Source organism: Cyanistes caeruleus, chromosome 1 (assembly GCF_971803275.1).
Source record: "Cyanistes caeruleus chromosome 1, bCyaCae1.hap1.1, whole genome shotgun sequence".
Lineage (NCBI taxonomy): Eukaryota > Metazoa > Chordata > Aves > Passeriformes > Paridae > Cyanistes > Cyanistes caeruleus.
The window spans coordinates 53,333,204-53,356,175 of record NC_141701.1 but is presented as its reverse complement, the minus strand read 5'-3'; the positions used below and the strand labels follow the sequence as shown (position 1 = coordinate 53,356,175).

At 37.6% G+C, this 22,972-nt stretch overlaps 1 protein-coding gene across 10 annotated transcripts in view; it reads right to left on the bottom strand.

Annotated features, from left to right (window-relative positions):
• The window catches only part of LDLRAD4 (low density lipoprotein receptor class A domain containing 4), a 285,264-nt gene that overhangs the window by 196,654 nt on the left and 65,638 nt on the right, over nt 1-22,972 (bottom strand). Inside the window, exons 6-8 of one of the 10 annotated variants that reach the window (XM_086893290.1) lie at nt 9,523-9,624; nt 9,134-9,175; nt 7,903-8,051 (exon numbers count right to left, since the gene is read on the bottom strand). The exons of the other annotated variants lie outside the window; for them this stretch is intronic. The gene's annotated coding sequence lies outside the window, so the exon portion shown is untranslated. The remainder of the gene's footprint in view (nt 1-7,902; nt 8,052-9,133; nt 9,176-9,522; nt 9,625-22,972) is intronic. 10 annotated transcript variants of the gene reach the window in all.

The following is a 22,972-nucleotide window of genomic DNA, read 5'->3' as shown; positions in this document are numbered from 1 at the left end:
GAAACACTTAGGCTTATATAAGATGTGTTTACAACATTTACTACCTTGTTAATTCTTTTGTTCATGGAGCAAACATTTGCTATGACACAGAGTCTGTCATTCTCATCAACTCAGTGATTCATCTGCCTTTCCTACACTTACCTTCCAACCTGTCTTTCCTAATTTTTTATTTTGCTTATCACTGTTTTGGTACTGCTCTCCCTCTTTAGGTTCTGAACTAGGTGTTTTCCTTTTCACTATATAAGGTTTAATGTTTGAGAAGCTTTTGAGCACTGCCATTTGTGGTACTGTGACTCATTTCTGTAATGATTACTGTTTCCTACAAAAGAAAACTAGTGTTACTTGCCAAATAATTACAAAGAGTTAACTCATCCAGGTGTTAGAATGTAGGATGCAGGGAAACAGACATGTAGGAGCAGTAGTTAGCACTTGTGGGGAAGGCAGGGTAGTCTCTGGTGCCTATGACATGCTCCACTGCTTTGCTTACAATCAGCAAAAATACCCCATCACATCACATGCAACAAATAATTTGCAGGTGGGTAAAGGGGCATTCTTGAAGATCCCGGACAGTTCATGAAGGACTCACACCCTGCAGCCCCAGGATATCTGTGCCACCATGGGTTTTGGCAGGACAGGCATGTAAAATCCTGTTCAGCTAGCTCCTGTTTTTTCAACTGGACAACATCCTCTCTTGGAAGAAGTTGCTTACGTCATTGTAGTCACAACTACCAAAGTAAAGATGCACGCAACTAAACCCAGGTCTGGAACAGGACAAATTCTCTACAGGGGATACAAGGGAAGGAGCTCTAGAAAGTTCAGTTAGGTCTGACCTCACCCTGATCATTTTAGATAAACAGAAATACACTGGTATAATTAATCATCCTATATGTAGGTGTTTGCTTTGTTCAGCTTCTAGAGGTTCTCTGTAATAAACATTCCTCCTTTTCCAGAAATTTGGATTTTTTTCATGGCTGCTTTTCTTAAATGAGATGAAAATGGAGAGCTATAGCACCCACATTATTTTCTTTCTTCTCTCCCTCAGAGACACTGAACTTCCAACATCCAGAAACTACTGGAGTAATGAGATTTCCAGTCACATATTCATTTTCATACGCTAACATAAAAATAATACCACATCACTGCTCTCACTCTGCCATTGTATATGGTCCCATTTTTCTAGTTTTAAACTAAAAGTCCTCTGAAAGATAACACCCATAACTCTAAGTTTTCAAATCCCAAAACCCTTCAGAAACACTTCCCACATGGCTGGCTGGCACTCTTGATCAGTGACAAGCTGATGATTGCACAGGAGGTCAGTCGCAGGACACTTTATTTTTTTTCTTTAAAATAATCCTGGCATCGCAGAACTTCACACCTTTCAGACATATTTGCCATCCAAAACCCAGTGGACAAGCCTACACTACCTTCAGCTTCATTACTTCTTCAATCTGAAATGCAGGCTCACAGACAACTAAAGACACTGCTGCAATTTATCTCATTAAAATTGATACAATACTTATTTTATCTTACCCATTTTATTGAGACAATTTATCTACAAGACCATCTTTGCTTTATCAAACAGTATTTTTTAGAAGTTCAGAATCAGTTCAGTGGGATTCTGTCTTGCACTGCATTCACTCAATTTATATCTGCTAAAAAAACTACTGTCAGGAAACAGAGCAGTTACTTTCAGAGCATCTGCTCTGTCAAACATGGAACCGTTCGGGCCATGTCCCAGAAATGGGATATTCAGATGACATTAAACCTCCATCCAATACTCACTAAATTCCCAGGGCTGAGGTAAATCAGAGAGAACTACAGATGAACTGAAGTCTCAGGACTTCTAGAGAACATCACGGTGGTTTGCATCACTTTTTACTAGCCACCATAAAGTCAGAAGAGTCTTTCTGTTTCGTACACAAACAAGTGCTACTAGATTTTCAACTGGATTATGGATTACAAAGCAATGAATCTTTGACACTTTTGAAGTTAAACTTTGAATATACACCTACAATACCAAATAAAACTGTTAGCACCTTTGAATAAACTTTCAATAAACATTTTGCAAAGAAAGCTGTAAGATTTCTTTGAATCCCCTGAACATGTTACTACTTTTTTTTCTTTCTAATATTAAAGCTATTGAAAGAGTTGGGGCGAGGAAGAAAACAAAAAACACATTTCTGTTTTCAAAAATAAATTGCAGCTAAAATTGCAGACCTGAGGAGGATATGGCTTTGGCCCATCTGCCTCTCTGATGCTCCAGAAGAATATAAAAATGGTTGGAGAGCTCAGGAGAAAAGTCAAAATTAGCCAAATGCCTGAGGCTGTAAGATGCTCTGCAGTAGAAGCAGTACCATCAAAAGCCACAACTAACATTACCTTGCTAGCCACAGAAGATTTTTTTGATATTCTTTTGTCCCCTGAAATGACAACTGAGAACCACAAACTTTCTGGCAAGGAACACAAAATATAGATAACTGTAACAACATGAGAAGAGCTTTGGAAGACAGATGAAAAGAAGGAACAGATGTAGAGCAGGTGCCTACTCTCTGCTTATAAAATGATGGCTTTTCGTGTCACTACTGAAATAACAGGAACCCAAAGCAGAACGCAAATCCTGAGAAGGTTCCCCTCTTGAGCTTTCAGACATCAAATGTAAGATTTCAAGCATTCACTGTTACAATGATTTTCTTACTAATTCAGGGAATGACCAAAAATAGAAGACAGCTTGTTGGCATTCTTGTCAGAACTGACCTATGGAGATCACAAATCCCAAGAAGGATTTTTGCTTCTTCTCTCACTGAGGAGTGTCTGACATGACAATTCCCTAAAACTCCTACCAGGCACCATACTCCCATTTCCTCCCTTCCTGGTAGGCTCATGAAAGACCAGCACCAAGCTCTGAGCCACAGGCTGTCCTGACTCAGATGTTCTCTGTAACAACTGCACTTATTAGAAACTAATGAGGATTGAGCCACCTGACAAATCTTTATCACACAATCAAGGTTCAACATGATTTGCATCATATTTGAGTTTCTCTAAATCACATGATGTGCTTTAAGCTGCATAAGAGGACACACGAAGAAGCAGGATGGCCCTTGTTTCCATCAATTCTGCAGAGACATTCCCTTCAGATGAAGTTTGTGTCATGAAAGTGCCTGTTCAAGGACTGAGGATTTCATTTAGACATTATGCTAATGACTCTATCTCCAGTCTGCCCAAGGAAGCTGGTAGAGTTATATCTCCTGAAGAAACAGAGACCATCTACCTGCACACTGCACCTTTCACTATCACTTAATGCTGCAGTTGATGCACCTCTTGATTAGTTACACAATGCAGGACACAAAACATCACAGCTGTGGCTGTAATTCTTGCCCTATAGCCTAGGGCCATGAGATGCTGCAGTGTGTTACTAGATGCTGCCTGGTGCTGAAATGAAAATCCTGGGGCATACACAGTCATTGTACACTGACCCACAGAAAGATCACACAGCCCTCCCAGAAACCTTTTTCTTTTCTTAACCTTCTGTTTCTGATAGGTCATCTCTAAATGCACAAATCCACTTATTCTTCAACCTTCTTCAGCTGATATGCATGAAGGAAACCTCCAGTGCCCCTGGCAGAAATTGCCAAGCAGAGAATCCCCATAAGCTTTTAGCAGCCTCTTTCACTTGCTGAGAAGATCATCTCCTCCTTGAACCGACACCAAGCTACCAGAGGACAAAAAATCTTAGGAGTTTTCAACAGCTGCTTTTCACTATAAGTCAACAGGGCAAATCCATAAGCAAGGGAGAATGTTTTCAAAATAAATGGATACGATTTTACAATACTTTGCAGTCAGTGGTGGTAAGAATGACTAATGGCTTCCCAACACTTAAACAAAACCTGTGCTTCATCTAGATTTTCCCCAGAACAAAGTTGTGTTCTTACACACATGGCAGAGGTGCGTCGTGAGATCCTGGGCTCTGATGACTCAGAACAACAATACCCCCAATCAAGGAGCAGAGAAGTATTTCTCGGAGCTGAAAGCTTATGGAGTGAAGTTTCAGCAGCTCAGCAACTTCCTACTATCTGGCTGGCCTCACTGAGTACAGCAAGATGAATCACCATGTTCTGCAGAAGAGATCTTTATCCCCTCCCCAAATAAGATTAAGACCTTTCTCTAAGTCTTTTTTAGAGGAATGTGTTGTGTGGCAATATAGAGCTGGCTGACTGTAACTTTACAAAACTGCCATTGGCAAAAAAGGAAAATCACTTGTATCAATGTACAAGTGGCATAGAAACATGTGCATATGATGATATCCATTAGCAAATACGCCTACAGAATCACAGTATCAAAGAATACCCTGAGCTGGACAAGACCCAAAAGGATCATCCAGTCCAGCTCCTGGACCTGCCCAGGACAACCCCAAAAATCACACCATAAGCCTGAAAGCACGGTATTTCTGTCTGTGAAATGTACTCTTAAAGGCAGTCATAAACCATTCATCTCTATAAATATTTCTTCATAAAAAACTTGTGGATACCTATGGGTGATGCGATTAAAGTGTTTCTAGAGTTGTCTGTGAGCAGATCATCACAGCCAGCATCTAACCAGCCAACTGCTTGAATAATACTGACCTCAAGCACTCCTGCTATCACATACAGCAATGCCTAAAATAATTTTCCTCGTTCCCTCCTGTTACTTTTCTCCCTGCTAAAACATCAGTTCTCTATTTCTGCAGCAAACAGCAAGAGCAAACAACTGGCTTCTTCATCAAAACACAACAATGCCAGGTACTGAAAGCACACACATTTCACATTTTCAGTCTACAATAATAAAAACTGTACTTGACTGTTACCTGCTGTCAGAATTCAAGCTTACAACACAGCCCACGGTCACATACCCATTAGTTAAAGTATGAAACATGCTTTTTTTCTTCTAATCTTCCTATTTTTTTGCCACTAATGTCCCAGTTCCCAGGTCATGTCTCCTTATCATGACAACAACAATGAAAAAAGCTGTCAGCAAACAAGTACAAAGATTTTATACTAAAACTGACTACAGGGAAGTGCAAGCTTCTTGCAGCTGATTAAAGGTTTTGTTCCATACTGTCATCTTAATAGGACAGCAGAACACTGTCACCTCAACTCTGCTAAACCCAGTAATTCGAAATTAATCTTTTGTTCATTTGTTTTTGGTTGTTTGGATTTTTTATGGTCTGTTTGTTTGATTTAATATCCACCCCCACTACAACTAATTTTCAGTTTTAACTTGCTGGATGCAAAGAATTTAGTCACATGTGAATGGAAAAGCATCTAGCAAATGAAAACAAATTAACCTGTTTCCAACTGTGCCTAAGTTGTATTACTTCATTTTCATAGAAAATCTTTACAATAAGCACAGAAATCCCGGTAACATTTAGGACAGGGATGGGAGAACAAAACTGGGTAAAGGTTTTGCATCATTTGGCTGCTGTGCTTAGGTAGGTTGACATCAATAATTTCCAGGATGGATGAGGAGGTAGTTAATTCTTAACAGCAAGCACAAATGTTGTATGCAGAGGAAACTAGTTTCATACACTTGGAGGACTGACATTTGAAATATCAATAAACTACTTTTCCCTTGAGAATAACATAGCAGTGTTTTGCTGGCATTGCAAATTCCTTGAGTAATTATCTGATCAGAGATTAACAAAGAAAAAATGTAAAAAATAAGCATGCTGATCAGACACTGCTGTCCACTACCTTGTAATGGTAAATGGAAACTTTTGCATTTGGCTTCATGACAATATTGCCACTTTGTGGGTGTATCATGGAAGTCCATCAGTTGTCCTGTGAACTCAGTAATCCTGAGATTGTCCTCACTTGTGATGGAAACACTTAATTGATTAGAGACACATTGGCATTAATATGTAATCATGGCTACAAAATTATCCATGTTTTGTAAGTAATCTGTATTTTACCTCCTTTTTTTTTCAAATACTAAATTGGGTTGGATAAATGAGACAAAAAAAAAAAAAAAAGAAAGGCAGTAAATTTGAGAAACCCATGCATGAAAAACAGTATTTAAAGATTACTGTTAGTCTGGAAAGCATTAAAAAGGGGGACATAAACGTTTAGTTCAGGTCTGGTTAAAAGATTTCCTGGCTTGTCATTAAAGAAGAGATTTTTCTGAGAGGCCCAAGAAGACAGTCTTGAAAGTTAAGCACAAAACTGGGCATTCAGACAAGTCTTTTTCTTGCCTGATTCTGGGTTGGGTTCATTTGACCTCTGGCAGCCCACATAAGTCAGTTTATCAAAAGGAGTAACTAAATTGGGGTACTCAGTCTGAAAGATTTAAAGCCTGACAGAGGTGCTGAAGCCTGTAGTTCAAACCTGAGTGAGCACAAGGTAAGAGCACAGGATTTCTCTTTAAGTCAAAGCCTCCCTCTGAAGCTTGGCACCCAGAGCTGATGCCCAAAATAGACTCTGTGAAAAATGTTAGCCTGAATTTCCCTTTCCCTCAGCCTGAGCTCTTCAAACTGTCATCTGATGTGAAGTAAAAACGAGAATTGTAAAGTATATTATTAAATACTTTAGATGTTGCCTGGAAAGAATAAAGTTTTATTTTGTGAAAAGCTATAGCTCCTATACCAGTGTGGCTGCAGAGGGTGGACAGCTAAATGAAGCAAAAAGTAAACTGATTGCAGAAACGCAAGTAGGGGAACATCCTGACCATTTGCACTGGACTCCATCTATTCTGTGACAGACAGACAGCTTTTCACCACTTCATGATATGTCTGGCAACTTGAACATGCCAACCTGCTGTGTTTATTACTGGGGCGTCAGGCTACCATGTAAAGGCAATTGTCTAAACCAAGACATTTTTCTTTTGTTTACTTCCCTCTACATTCTTGCTCCAAACGAATTAAGAACAAATTAATGACTCCTACTTTTAATAAAGAATATTAATTTATCCTTATAGTATGGGTTCTAAATTCATACAATAATTTCATTAAATCAGTGGTCATTCAGAAATAATACAAACTGCTCTGGGTACTAAAACATAACTTAAGAATAACTCCACACAAATTTAAAAAAAACCTGTATTGCTATATTCATACATGCTCAAGATAATTCAACTTTACAGTTTTGACATCTGTAGCTTATTAGTCTCTTAAGCATGTAAAAACACCATTGGCATTTTTCATATTGAAAGTGTCTGGAGATAATGGCCGTGCAGATTTTGTACAGAACGGTGCAAATAAACTTGCCAAACTTTCATCATCACTCCTGCAGAAACTCTGAGGGGGCCGATTAAATTGGCATTTTGTTTGACATGTACACAGAATGTGCTTAGCATGCAGAACAAGTATGGCAATAAACCTTAACAGCTGTGTTATTTTAGCTAATGATAAACATGTATCTAAAGCCACATATCACCACAACTTAAATTGGTGAGAAAAGCTTAGTCACCCCACAGAAAGAGAGGTCATCACACAGAGGAAGCTGTTTATTTATTCCTCACTATGCAATTAATTGTCTCACCAATAAACACAAATACACAAATACTTGTACTAAATTAAGTAAAATTCATTACCATTGTAGCTTATATTCTGTCTCTGACCTTGCTGCATCTCTTTTACCGACTCGCTCCTACCCATGGGCACATGTGTGCAATTACCACTGATCTCAGTGGAAACTGTGATTGCATAACTGAACAAAGTTTATTTTCCAGAAAGTTTCCTTACAGTCAGAGGGCTTTGGAGGGCCAAAAGGCTCTTTTTGCAATCATTGTGGCTCATTCCATTGTGACTGCATTCAAAATGCAAAGTATCTTGACATGTGAAATGCAGATGTTACTGAGCAAGACAGCTTATTGATTTGGTTAAGCCATTTAATTTTGACAAACTGCCAAAACAACAATAAAAGAATTGCAAACCTGAAATATTGGAGATTTCAGCAGCAGCCTATAATGAACAGGGAGACAATGAGTCCCCAACAACCTCTAGGAAGGGATCAATGCTGTCCATGGAACTGCAGTGACTGGGAATTTCAGACAGTACCCTTCGATCTTCTCTGAAATCTTATCTTTACAAAGTAAACAAACACAAGATAATAACCTTTAAACTTTCCACAGCCATCATAAGGGGATTTGTTACTGCAGAACAGCAGCAGACATTCAATATCAGTCTCTGTTCAATACAGGGTACCCTGTGTATCACAAAATTCCCTCTTTTAAAAGGCACAGGTTGCAACTCCCAAAATCATGGCACTTAAAAAAAATAATAAAATAATCAGGTTGTATCAGAACAATTTTCCAGTTTTTCTCTGGATTAAATTTATTATAGAACACACTGAGTCTGCAATTAAAAGTCTTAAAAAACCACTAAATGCTACCAAAAGCACTGCAAAACCCAATACCTAAGTTTCAAAATGGGAAAAATTACCATTACTTTCATCATTAAAAAAAAAAAAAGAAAAAAAAAGGACAAAACTTGGATCAAATTTTAAGGTACTTAATTTTTTATGTAATTCCAATCAATCTGATTTTGGTTCCTATGTTCATAAATACCTGAAGCAAACTAACTATGACAGAGCTTTCAAAGAGCATATGCTGAAACATTACTGGACTTTGTTAAAGATATGCTAACTAAATATTTTAAAACATCCTCAAAATCAAGTTAATAGCTACGTAAAAGCAGAATTTTTCAAACCAAACTTTACTGAATTAAATAAAAAAAAGATATTTTACTTTAAAGATTGGCAAATGGCTTCTAATTCCTTGGAAACAACAGCGTTTAGACTACATTACCTCCGTATCTTCTTCAATCATAATTGTGTCATTTTATTACATTGGATATAGGAAAAGAATAAGAGGTAAGTGCTGCTACATTACTCCCTGTATTATTTTTTACAGCAATTTGCAGGACATCAAGAGTAAACACAGCACTTTACAAACCACATAAGAAAGGTCATTACTCCACAGAGCTTACAACTACAGCAAACAAATCAAGTACAATAACCCTTCCATTCAAAGGAGATATGAGGACATTCCTCTTTAACATATTAGTGCATCATCATTAAAGGGATCCCCAAGTCAAGCAGCACTAAAACAGCAACAAAAATTGACAAAAAGGGGCGCATTTTTCTCCCTGCCCTTCTTTACTCACAATGTAGATCTTGTAAACAGCAGGCAGATGCGTATCAACTCACTTCTCCATCACAGGCACAGAAGGGAAGGCATGGAGACACATTGTGCCAGAGACAAAAGGGACAGAGGTGAAAAAAAGTGCTTTTTTAAAAAAATTTCTTTCATTAGAAAAATCTAGTCCTTAATGCTTGCTGTTGAGGTGCACACTCTTTTCAATTGAAAAGATCTGCTCCTCCATAACCCAGGACATTTCCTTTCTGGCTTATGCAGCATCATCAAACTCCTCCTGCTACTTTTCAGTGATACACTTCGTAAATCCTCACCTGCTACTGTCTACATGTTACCAGAATTCTCCCCAGACTTAAGAAAGCAAGGAAGCTTGGAAAAAACTGAAGGGACAAATACAACCTTCCATAGGCAGGACACATTTAAGCCTCTAGGTCTGAGTGGTAGCTCGGAGGTCAGTGATGAAGGGTGGTCAGGGAAGTCTTCTGGGCCTCAGGCAGAGCCCTCCAGCAAGAAAAAGGATGGGAAAAGTAGGTGAGGCAGCTTAATGTATGAGACAAAATAATGTTCAGTCTAGAAATAAAATACTTCCTCAAAATTATGTTTTAATCCTATTTTTCTTTCCACCCCAAAACTCAACCCTACTTTCCACCCAAAAAACACACTGGAGAACTCTACCATTTAGATAAGTGAGGAAAAGTGGAAAAAAAAATTTGGCAGTGCAAACACCATTAGGGAGAAGGTAAAAATGCTCAATACCTTTATCATCAGTCAATTCCCAACAGTAATGTTTAGGAAAAAATTATTACTATAAAAGATGTTCCTTTTAAGAAATTATTTCCAGAGATCACTGTCAGACTTACCAAATATTAAGGTCCCATCTATAATTTATTAACATGGATCATCTCTTTCTATACCCACTGCAGACAATTAATTTTATATTATTAATCATTATAAACAAAAGGTGGCTATCAATTAGCATGGTGTTTTCTTTGAAAGATCTATAGCTGATAATTAATAAGGTATCAATACAAGGTCTCAATTGCAACTGTCAATTGCTTGCCCATTCATTAAAAAATCATTCCTGTGTTACTTGTGCATGACTATGAACCTGCATATAAAGTGGCACATTATTGTCTGCCCTCCTTCCAATCCAACTGCCCAGCCTGCACTGCCAGAAGAAAATAACTTAAGATGTTTTCTGTGGCTAACTCGGGAAAATGTCTGGGAAAGTTAATATTGAGGTTGGCTTTTGTTTAACAAAAGCAAATAGACATGTACTGCATTTCCCTGGTAACTCCCTATCCTAATGCGTAGAGAAGAAGGACGATAAACTACCAGGTGTACACATAATCTTTGCTGAATTACAAAAGCACTGGAATGAAAAGAGGAAGCTACTGAAATGCAAGGGGAAAATCCCAATCCACATGTAGGTAAAGAATTGGCTGTATGGGAGACCAATTAAGAGCCTGGATCAGTCAATTACTGCAGGGAGTAAAGTTCTCCTGGACCACATTCAAGCTGACCTAATGGCCTATGCTAAGGACAAGTGTCTTACTTTCAGTACACCCAAATATTCTTTTTTGGACTTGCCATCAAGTGTACACCCATCATGATAACTTCCACCTCATATTTACCCACACTACATTAGGTTTTATTTACAACTTACTTCTGTAAATTCAATTTATTTTCAGGATCTTCGTCCTGACTGTTATCTAGTCTGTACTACTTTTGTAAGTTTTGGGTTTAAAATCAAATTTATTGCCATTAGACAGCTTTCTTCAAACACTGAGCAAGTGAAACAAAGTGGCACGGTTTAATGAGTTTTCCAATAACAAGAGTTTTGGGGGGGGAAAAATCTAGCCACATGGGATATTGTAAGGAAGGTATTTTATTTACTTTTACTATAAACCAATGTCAGGTTTTATTGTGCTGTTCTAAATTTGTAAACATTTTTAAATGCCATATTTAACAAATTGTCACGTGATTAAAAGCTATGGTCAAACATAGTCATGTGTGATACACCACTCTTACTATACCAAGCAATGAGTAATGTGAATTACCTGTCTTTATGCCCCAATGCACTCAATGAGACATCAAGTCCTAGGAGTGAGAGGGGGTTTGGTTTGATTTGATTTTTAAGTTGTATTCTTAGACAAAAAGAAAAATTTAAAAGCTGACAAAATCAAGCCTTTCCCTTGCCCTCAAAGCCTCAACCCTTCAGAATGGTTGAGGCTGGATGACACCCAAGCCATCCATGACCCAGCTCCCCACAAATGGCAGAGAACAGATGTTTTAGAGCAGTGGAAAATAAGAACACTGGAGATGCTGGTGGCTCTTCCACTGGTTTTGTAATAACAGAAGACTTCAAAGACAGAGCACAAATGGTAAACAAGCACCCAAGTGCACTGCAAACAGCATTTGGCAGCTGAACCTAGACAGGTATCGTAAGAATGACCTTGTGTAGCAAGAGCTAACAGAACTGCAAGGTGCTGCAAGTTTAAGCAGTTGTACCAGAAGAGGTTTAGATTGGATATTAGGAAAAATTTCTTCACTGAAAGGGCAGTCAGGTGCTGGAACAGGCTTCCCAGGGAAGTGGTTGAATCACCATCCCAGGAAGTATTCAAAAAACATGTAGATGTGGTGCTCAAGGACATGGTTTAGTGGTGGACTTGTCAGTGATGTATTAATGGTTGGATTAGATGGTCTTTCACAACCTTAAACAATTCTCTTCTGAGGAGGGAGATCCCTACACTTTATCTACATACACAAAGGAGGACCATCCTTCAAGCACCTTGCAGTTTGCACGGTACATAAATCATCCAGTACCTACTTTGTGAGTGTTTGAGAATAAACTTTCATCAGTGAAGCAGCAGCAGTGACCACAACCAGAGCCTCAAAGGGAAACGGACAAGAAAATATAAAGGTAAGATACCAAACTTGGAATTACTCAACCAACCAGTCTACAGCAGACATCAGGAATGGAAAAATCGAAGCCAAACAAAACACTGTGACGCTGGGCAATGGCTTGCCTAACTTAAATAAGCACCAACCGTGGTGCATAGAAACAATCTGTGAAGTATTTGCTTGAAAGATGAACTCTCATCTATCCCTTAAATGCCTAGCAATGAAAACACTGGTTGAACAGAACGAACACTACTTAAACATACTCCTAAAAGCGGACTCAGAATGCTTTTCCTTTTTAAGCAAACATTTAGAGAACAGACCATGCTGATGAATCAAAACTTCTAAGCTAACCGAGTGGGGTGAAGGAACAGGCAATCATGGAGAAACAAAATAGGAAAAAAAAGGAGGAAGAGAATTTCCTCTATGTAGAGTTTTGCTTCAGACTGTAGTCCCACAACTACAGTGAAGAGATAAACCTTTTCCTCACTAATGAGAGAACGTCTCTTCCTCATGGCAGAAAAAATACCAGAGTATATAGAACTCAGAGATTTAAATCTGAAATGACACAGTCTGCATGACAGACACATATTTTTGTAAATAATTAAGTCCAGGATGAGAGGTTATCTATGAATACAAATGTCCCGCAAGACACTGGAAATAGTTGACATGTCTGATACGTTGCATTAAAACTAAAAGTTATCAGAAGATTTTCTTTTTCTTTAGTGATATTAACACATGTAAGTTTTACATAAATATGTTTTAAGGAAAGCGTTTAAGAATAACCAGGTCCCAGATAAAATTGCAAAAGCATAATTGAAATTATATTGGAGTTGCATCTATTTTATTATTTAACATTACATACACAAATTATACACCATGCTCACAATATTTTACGAATTATATTAAATATTAAAAGCCTTAGAGGAAAAAAAGGCATAAGGCTTTAAATAAGAGGGGAGAGTCAAATGCTGCTGTAAAATGTAGCATTAGAAAAAAAATTATAAGGTAGTTGGTTTTTTGTTTTGTTTTATTTTTAATGTGTTCATCTACTAGTGAGAGTAACTAATAACTTTGGTTGGCAAATGGTCCTAGGTAACTACCAGGAATCATTGCAAGAAGTGGAAGAGTTTTTCTCATTAGAAAATAAAGAAACATAGGAAGTCTGGAAATGAGAATAGAACAATTCCAGAACAGGTAGCACACTTTGGGGAACACTGCAGTAGGCAAGACTTGAAATCAGACAACCATCCTAACTCAAAGAGCCAGTTAAGTAAGGCTTTAAGGCTTTCAGTGTTTGCTTTTCTTTCCCACTGTCTAATTTAAGACACTTTATCAGCCCTATTGATTCTACCCATTAAACTGTGGATTTTGAGATTGCAAAGAACAACAGAGCTTTTCAGAGTGGAGTCCAGCCCCACGCAAGAAGGAGAAGGACGCACAGCTAACTTCAGCAGACGTGACCTTTACAAAGCAGTATTATTCACCCTCTGCTCGCGGGCGCTTTGACACATTAGCACTCTGCGAGATCTCCAGGCAGTATTTTATCAGCAGGGCCCATCCAGGCATGATGTGCACCTTCACAGTGCATTAGCATATCCAGAGGAGGAACACGGCGGACTGCAATGGCCTTTCCTTGTAGGACAGAGGTGAAGTGTGAAACAACATCACTGACATTCTCACTGACATCCAGGAGCTCCTTTGCATATCCAAAATTCATAGGCACGTAAAACCTAGCACTGTATAGGGAACAGACTCGTTTCCAGAGCACCTCACCTGCTAGTACGTTAATCTTTTACCTGCTCACAGTCATATATCCTGAAGAGTTCATCATCTTAACTTTTTCCTTCTTACCCTGCGTGTTAAGAAAATACTGGTCTATATTCTACATACAAGCTGAATGCTGAAATTTAAAAAGAAATCAAACATCTTTGACAATGTAAACAGAAACCTTGCTTCTCACCTTGCATCTGTAGTGACCAGAAGTAACCCCGGTGAAATCAGTCAGCACAGGTATACAAAGAGAGGGAATCTGGTCCAAAGAGTAACATAACCCTTTGCACACAGACGCAACTCAGCAAAAAAAAGAGCTGGTGAACGGATCTGAGGTCACACAGAAAGATGGCAGAGCAGTCTGTAAGAGTTTCCTCCTCCTTAATCAACAACCAGTTTTGCACTCTGTCTCTGATGGACACTGAATCCTGGTCACCTGAGTAGGGGATTCCCGCAATGCAAAAATTCCCTGCATTGCTCAAATTGCAAATAGCAATCTACAGGTACTCTAAACCATTTTACAGCACAACAGCTTCAGGTGTAAACCTAGACTCAGACCTAGCTCATTATTATTAAAAACATTTCAAGCTGCTTCAAAATATAACTTTCCAATTTTAGTAATGAAAATTTTTCCTTTCTCTTCCAGGTTTCATTAAACATAGTAAATAAGCAGAAACTTGGGCTACAAGCCCTTGGATCTGAGCACTTTTGCCAATGTCTGACTGCCTTCACCACTTTCTGAAACACACTGAAGGCATTCCTGAGGGAAGACTAGTTTTGACTTCACTGTCACACTTTGGTTAACTTCAAGACACAACATAGCTCACTGCTTGAAAAGGCAGGACAAGAGGCATTCTTTAAAGTATTAGGATAAGAAACTTGGTTTAATGGTTATAATACTGAGACACATCCTTGTGGATCTGGATGTGACTTTTTCAGGAATACACATGAGTAGAAACCCAAGAGGTTCTTCTTAAATAATAGATGCTAAACAAGGCAGAAGAATTTCATCTTACAAACAGAGGCAAACTGACTGTATCCCAAGTGTAACTGTGCTTCCCAAAGGATTTGCACCAAGAACATACCTATTTAGTTTAACATTTTTATAATCAACCCTCCTATTATAAAATATAACTTTTCTCAAAAGGCATTTATATCACCATATCACAGTATGATATATCTCAGTTCTGCAGTCAGAAAGAATCATGTTTATATGAGAAAATTTTGCCTAATGTTACATAGAGAAACCAACTTTAATCTGCATAAATCAATTTCAAAATAAATATTGCAAGCTAATGTTCCATTTTCTTTGTTTTACATTTTTGTCTTTAGGCTTCAGCACTAAGTGATGAAAAAGTTTATCTCATACATAAGACATGCCACTAACACTAATCTACTCCCTCCCCAAAACATCAACAAAAGGAGCTATGGGTCATTGAGCCAAAAAATTAAATGCTGAAATGTACATCCAACAACGCTACCCTTCACTAGCAGATATCCTGTAGAGAAAAAAAGTCCAACAAATGCAATTCGAATGTCTAGCCAAAAGGAAACATTGAGAAAAGAACAAGCTGAATCAGTCCCACTCTTCAGGACAAAAGGTGTCTCCTTACAGCTTCAAAGCTTCCGTATCGTCTGCTTAAGCACAGCTAGAACATGTAGAGAAAATTTATAGCATTTTATCATGGTTGGCTTGGGGGAAGGAAGAGGCTCCTCTGTGAGGTCAGATGCAGAAAATTATTAGCTTTTTTCCTTCAGGTTTTCAATACACATTCCCTGCTACTGCTAACAGGGCAGTCATTTTGCCCACAGAAAACAGACTGGCCAAAGCACTACTAAAACTAAGGTTAGCCCCCACTATAAACAGGCTTTCATTTCAGTGACAGGTACGCTGTTTTCCACTCAAATTACAGTCCATATTTGAGCTGTAGGTTTGCACCTGATAAGCTTCAAGCACCAAGTATATGACAAAGTGCTGCAGTCAAAAGAAAAATACAAAATACTTGTAATTGTACTGTGTTAACTCCTGCTACTATTTTGCAGATTGGGACACAGAGGAGAAAGCCTAATCAAATAATATAAAAATAAATTGTTCTCCCAATCAAATTCATTGTGATTCTATCAAATGGAAAGAGACTTGTCACCAAAGGACATGAAATGATTCACACGACCACTCTCAGTGTCAGAACAAAATCCCATGACTTTATTCTCTGACTCCAGTATTTATAGATTCTCAACAATGACCAGGGATTGGATAATTAAGTTACCACCTTCCCAATCACACTGGTCATGAGAAACGCCCATCAAAAGGCATTTCTTAGAAGCAATGTGATAAACAACTTATGTTTACAGGATTTGCATGGGAAAGTAACTAAAACTATGAAAATATTATCAGAAGGCTTAATTTTCAGGGCAACAGAGACTGAATTTTAAAAATATGCATTTTGTAAAAGCTGTCTCTGCAGTGTTCTCAGTTCAGCAGTTATTCATCCAGCAACTCAAGTCAAAGCTCAAGACAGAAAGCTAAGAACAGGACATCACCAACCTCACAGAAAAACAGAACTGGAAAACATTTTGAAGAAATGTTGGGAAAAAAATAACACTAACTAAAATGAAAACAGAAAGATCAAACACAGCAACCATACAGTTCATCCTTTCCTAAGCCCAGTAGGGATTTAAGAGAATTTAAAAGAATTCCTTCATATTGAATTGGACAAAGCTGAGAGCAACTTCATCGTAGTTTGAAGTGGATTCAGAATATTTGCTGTTCCGAAAATTGATAGTTGGAATGGCTCTAAGCACAAAACCACAAGTGTCCTGTAGTCACTGAATAGGAAAGAGCTCAAAGACATCATATGATATTTCAGGTAGCTACAGAGAAATAAGAGGGGAAAATGGGTACAAATGCTTGTAACTAAGATACATGTTCTAAAAAAGTGTATCTAGGCCTGGAGTCATTAAAAGGATGCATTAATGAGAATATTTATTATATATTAAAATTATTTTCAAGTAATGCACTGAAGAAGACCCGAGAACAATAATCAAGGAATGATGAAAGAAAACATACATACACTCAGCATCATTTAAACAGTTATAATAAATGAAATAAAATTCTGCTAGGCCATACTGTAAGATATGCTGTCAAACTTACAGTTCTGCTACCCACACTGGAATATTCTTAATCACTAGAAGGATAAATCCTGGGCACGACATAGGAAAAGAGAAAGAAGGAGATTCAACATTTGAAATTAAAAAAAAATCATTATCCAGTCTGTTTTCCTGATTAGTATTTCAGTATCTAATGCACTGAAGTTCAGGCTGGAGACAAGCAATTCTCATTGCCTGCCCTACAAAATAATCAGATCTCTACTTTTTCTAAGAATTCCTTTTTAAATATAAATTCCTTGTGATATATTTCCCCTAGTACATAGTAATATAGTAATGTGCTTCAATATACTCTATCTTTGATCTACAAGTTTGACATGAACTCTTTAAATTATAGTATTAAAAAACACAAAAAAAAAGCTTTGAAAGATGCATCAGTTTTCCAGAGAATTCCAACAAATACAAACTTTGGACTTCATGATTAACGAGACCAAACTGCAGCTTTATTAAGATGAAATCCAAACCTAGTACTTCACATTCCATCAAGAAGATGGAAAGGAAGAAGGACCACTAGAAACAACCCTCTGCATGCATGAAAGCCAGCCCACCACCACTACCCATCTCCTTTGGTCACATTACTGTCAAACAGCTACACCTCCACCACAAAATGTCAGCCAGGATATTTATTAGGATTTTTCACAGCACAAGATCTTTGGCAGCAGTCTGTCACAGCTCATACAAATACTTTAATTTTCCAAAAGAAAAAGAAAACTAAAACATCTCTCTGGCAATTAATAAACAGTTCAATATAAAATATTAATGTACCTTCAAACACTGATTATTCAGAATTCTTTTTGTAAGTGCTTTGAAATTTGAAGTACATTTTGCACTAAATGTGCTTATTTCAGTTTAAGAAGACTGGTTATAAGCCAGCAACTGAAAAGTTCAGTGAAACCAAACCAAAAAATTGTATTACAATTTTTTAAGTCCTGTATTTTAAGTGTATCTCTCTCTCTTTTTAACTTAATCCTCAACATTATGGTCAGAAATTTTAGAACAAAGACCTTATGCTGAAATACAAGTTCTTCATCTTCTAAGGCTGTTCCTTGGAGTAGCTTTTTTTTATAAATACTGTTAATGCCACACACTGTCAGTACATGGCAAAGGCTGCTATTACAGCCTGGAACACTTCACCAGGGAATGCAAGCCCAGTGAGCCCCCAAGAACTGCCCAGCAGCTACAGTTTAATAAAGCAAAGTCATGTCCTGATAACCCAAGTCTCACTCAAGAAAGAGTAAAACAGAGGAGCAAGAGTTTCTCTGAGTTTTGGGTTAAGGGAAAAAAAAAAAAAAAACCAGACCAAAAACCTTTATTTTGAAAAGCAAATAAAGCACAAATAAAATCTAGAAAGCTGGCAACAGAGTAAGTTTTTATAGCAGAAGTGCAGAATTAAAGCAAGAGCATTCGAATTTACCTACATCTAAAAGAGCCTCCTCAGAACCATGAAAACTCTATCAAGTGATAATTTGTTGAGTGTGCTTTAGCACTGCAATTTGTATTTAATTACAGTTCCACAGTTATTCCTTACTTAAGCTGTAATGCTCTCCAGGCAGAATGCATCTCACAAGGCTTATTGCATGCTAAGGAAAGAAAACCTTGCTTCTTCATCCACCAAAAGGGCAGCAAAATGTCCCCTGTAGTCACTACTACATTACAGAAATGGCATTTTTAAATATTACTTTCATATACTTTGACTGAAATTCATACATCACTTGAAATCAATGAAGATTTAATCAAAAGTTTAATTTGCACCTAGATTCTAAGCCTGCAATAATAATTTAATATCACTGAAAATGTAATCAATTCCATAGGTGATAAACAAGGGGGCAAAGGGTAATATTATCATAAAAACAGAGCAACTGCCACATTCAATCCTTTGGGATTCTTGAGATCCTGCTGTACTACACACTTAGGTTTTATTTAATCAAGTAACTTCAAACACCACCCATAACTGTATGTTTCAGAAACAAATCAAGGCACATCAGTCTGCACATGTATAAAAACTTGCCCCACTTCAGTGATCTGTGTTTTAGGCATTTGTTAAGCCTTGAAGCACAGGATTTTGTGTCTCTTCCAATAAAAACCCTCATCTTTTTTGCAGTAACTTGCATTAATGTCAGTATTTCCTATTCCAATGACGTGTCTTGTTTGTTAGTGAGGAGAACATGATCCACACAGCAGCACGTATGAGGAATGGAAGATACACTGTGTTCACACAAACGCAGTCAACCGATGAGCTGCCCAGAAATTAAAACAACTATTAACAAAGAGGAAAAGCTCCAAGTTCAGAAAAATCTCAAATTACATTTTTCAGTTCTGCAAGACTGCAGTTTGTCCCAAATAACAAAAAATGCTAATGAATACGCACTGAACTGAATTTAACACAAAACCACTGCTCTGAACTTCAGAAGTGAAACACATCCTCAGTAATACAGAAAAAAACCACATAGATAAACCCAAGAAAAATTAGGGAAAGCATAAGGTCTCCTAACAACACAGGAGAAATATTCCCTGCTCCTTCATCGCTTTTCCTTTACAAGACCACATCAGTCCTTCCTGCTCTAAACCAAACCTCATTTCAAAGCAAACTTTTCTGTCATTAGGCTGTCATCAGTCAAGCTGTGCTCTGCTACAAAGAGTACTGTGTTTAAAAAAAAAATTAAGCCAAAATACCAGGTCCTGTGAATTTTCCTTTGAAAGGAGATCAAATTCATCAGGTCTTACTAAAGCCATATCATCAAATATAATAAAAACTAAAGCAGGTAAAAGTAACAACTAGCTCATGAGACAAAAATAAATTATTAAAAGCACACTAAGTGCAGATCTGTGTCTGGAAATGGTTGCCAGCTACAGGATTTCCATTTTGTACTGAAGTTCATAACAGAACTTCCCTGATCTGTGTGCCAAGTTGTATAGGAAAAGCAGAAAGTTTTGGTTATCTCCAATATACATCTGCCATAACTAAAAATATAACTAAATAAATAAAAATATAACTAAAAGTATGCAGCCAAAGTATCACAGATGCCACAACAAAGTAGTTTTCCATGTGTAGGGTGTGAGGGTCTAGTCATGTCAGTGCCTCTACCACCTGCATCTGGGAGACCTCTCAGCATTCCTAGAGGCAATGCCATCATGCCTAATACTGAGGCTGTATGGATGGCCTTGGACAAGTCTAATCACTGTACTGACCATATGGTTGAGGAGCTGTAAAATGAGGTCAAAATTAAAGGTAAACAGCAAGGATTTACTGTTCTTTCATATTTATTTTTTTAAATTGAAGTCTTGGTAAGATTTCCCTGCTAAACCTCAAAAATCTCACTGTTCTATGATACAGGCTGGCCCACTGGGGATCACTGGGTATTTATGTAAGAAATCCTTTCTTTTGTCATGTTTAGGATATTTGCTTTGAAGGGTATTTGTGTGCAAACACATGTTCTTCTGAATTAGCTTAGACAAAAAGGCAGACCAGCTTGCAAGAGTGAAGGAGTCTAAGTGGTGCTGACTTTTTCACATTTCAAATGCAAATTATTTATTCAACTACACAATGCCAAGTCATTAAAAAAAACAACCTCTATGAGACACATTCCCACAGCTAACCCTTCTGTAAGTACAGAACGGAGAAACTAAATTAAAATGCTACCTAAAAATGCCATTTTCTTAGTACTTAAGGCAAGTATATTAAGGCAAGTTTATACAAGGTCATTTGCATAATAAATATAAAACCAGTATTAAATAGCAATAGCTTCTTCTAAAATGGCTTGTGACGCCTCTTCTTCTGACTTGATGAACATTATACAAATACATGCACATAATTCTAAATCAGTTATAAAGTCCTAAACACTTTCTCTGTCAGAATAGTCTCCATAATTCTGATAAACTATAAAGACAACATTTAAGAAGCAATAATAATACATGCAGAAACTGTGCTTATCTCTATTTCCTAAGCTTTTATATTAAGATTTGACCTAAAACTTACATCCATTAAGACAGTAGATGTTCAAATGCTTACTATAAACAACAAAACCGGCATCATGCCCAGAATTTTGGAAAGAAAACCAAAATTATCACTGTGTAGGAGAGACAACCTGGCTGCAACACTCCAACACACACCTTCAATAAAGACTGGAGAGGAGGAGACTGGAACATCCCAAGTTATCGCAGTCCATCTGAAAATACTACAGAGCCATTGCTTTATGAGCCAATAAACTGCATTTCCAAAGGCAGAACAAAAACTACACAAACTCTGTCAGAAGTTATTAAACAACAGCACAATACAGTGAGCTAGCCAAGCTTCATGACATCATGGATCCTTCAGTATTTTGTCCCTGCTGCTCTTCTTCTCCTCAGAACCAAACTGAGAAATGTGTGGATATGAACAGATAGTTCACGTTTTCATATGTATTACCTCAGGATCAAATATTCAAGAGAGCCTGCAATTTGCTGGGACAACTGCAGGAAATGTGCTTTTCAGCCAGACATATTCAAACCACTGCTTTCTTCATGAACATTAATGGAAGTGTTGATGCATCTAAGATCTTCACACAAAAGGATACAAGCTGACAGCAGTGGCAAAAACACAAGAGGTTTGGCTGGTATTAGAAACACGGATGTGAATTTGATTTTTCAGGATGATCCTTTGTTAAGAGCCAATTTCAGTTGTGCAATCCAGCAAGGAACATCATATCACATACCAAATTCAGAGTATAAGCTCTGCAATACAGCTGAACAACATTTGTCTTCAGTAATCATGATGCCCAGCACTTTTAAGATTTACACTAATTAAACCAGAAAAGGTCACACAAGTGAAAATGTTCATGATTTGGGAAAGACTTCGTAACAAAATCTTTCCTGTCTATCATTAATCTTGTACACACAATAACTGTCACTTTGACAAAGTGTCTCTGTCAGCCTGCTTGTGATTACACACAAGAAGCTTCAGCCTCTATCCACTGGAAGAGTTCGTGAGCTTCCTCTTGCAAATTTCAGTGAGACAGAGCCATGAGAGAGAGGAAGAGGAAGCAAAACCCAGCACTCCTCATGATTACTCTGTCATCTGTTCAGGAAACAATTTCTTTGTAGTTTAAGAACTTCAGATTTAACTTAAGGATTTCAGTATTGAAATTCCAGAATAAAAATATGTCTATATCTACACAGATAGGGAAAAGAGGAGGCAGAAAAAAACACCTTGGTTCTAATCCAAGTCTTTGAAAACCAGCTTCAGCATGATCCGCAGTTCTTATAGCTCTCTTTTCTCATGGGTTATCTGATAACATTGTTATCCTTCCAGTTCTTGAAACCTTAAGACCCTCTATAGAGGGTCCACTCCTTCCTCACATATAGCACCTTGAAAAAAAACAGGATCAGAAAGCATTAATTATATCTTCAAATTCTGACAACAGCCAGAGAAAATTTCCTTAAAATACTTCTGCATTTATAGATAACTGAATGAGATTGGTGAGAAATTGATCTGTCTTTAGTTTAATTAGGACTTTGAAAAGATGTTGAGGTTGAGCCCTATGTTCTGAAGTCCTTCCTGAATCTGAATAAGCCTCCAGACATAACCTGGAAAACTGTTCCCTCTCTGAATCTCTTCTTCTCCAACTTTTCTTATTATGTAGAAAACTTTTTTCCCCAACAGCCTGCTTTCTTTCAGGTATTTAATGGGTGATTTGAAAGAAATAAAAGGATGAGGAGAAAAAGGTTCCTACCCTTCACATCACAGAGACTGCACAGGATCAGGAGGAAAGCCTGCATTGCAGCACAATTCTATCAAACCTTTTGGCCTTTCAAAGGCTGCATTAATGCCTTCCTATTGCTGGAGGAGGTGAAAAAAAAAAAAAAAAAATAAGAATCAGACAATCTAACCAGCCTGAGAACAGTGGGCTTAAGAGTAAGTGTTCATTCAGCAAAGACGCTGACAGAGCAGGTGAAAATAAAATGCTTTCAGAACCTTTCACAATCTATTTCTGGATCAAGTTCTCAGCTTCATATGGTTTTCTGCCATTTTGAG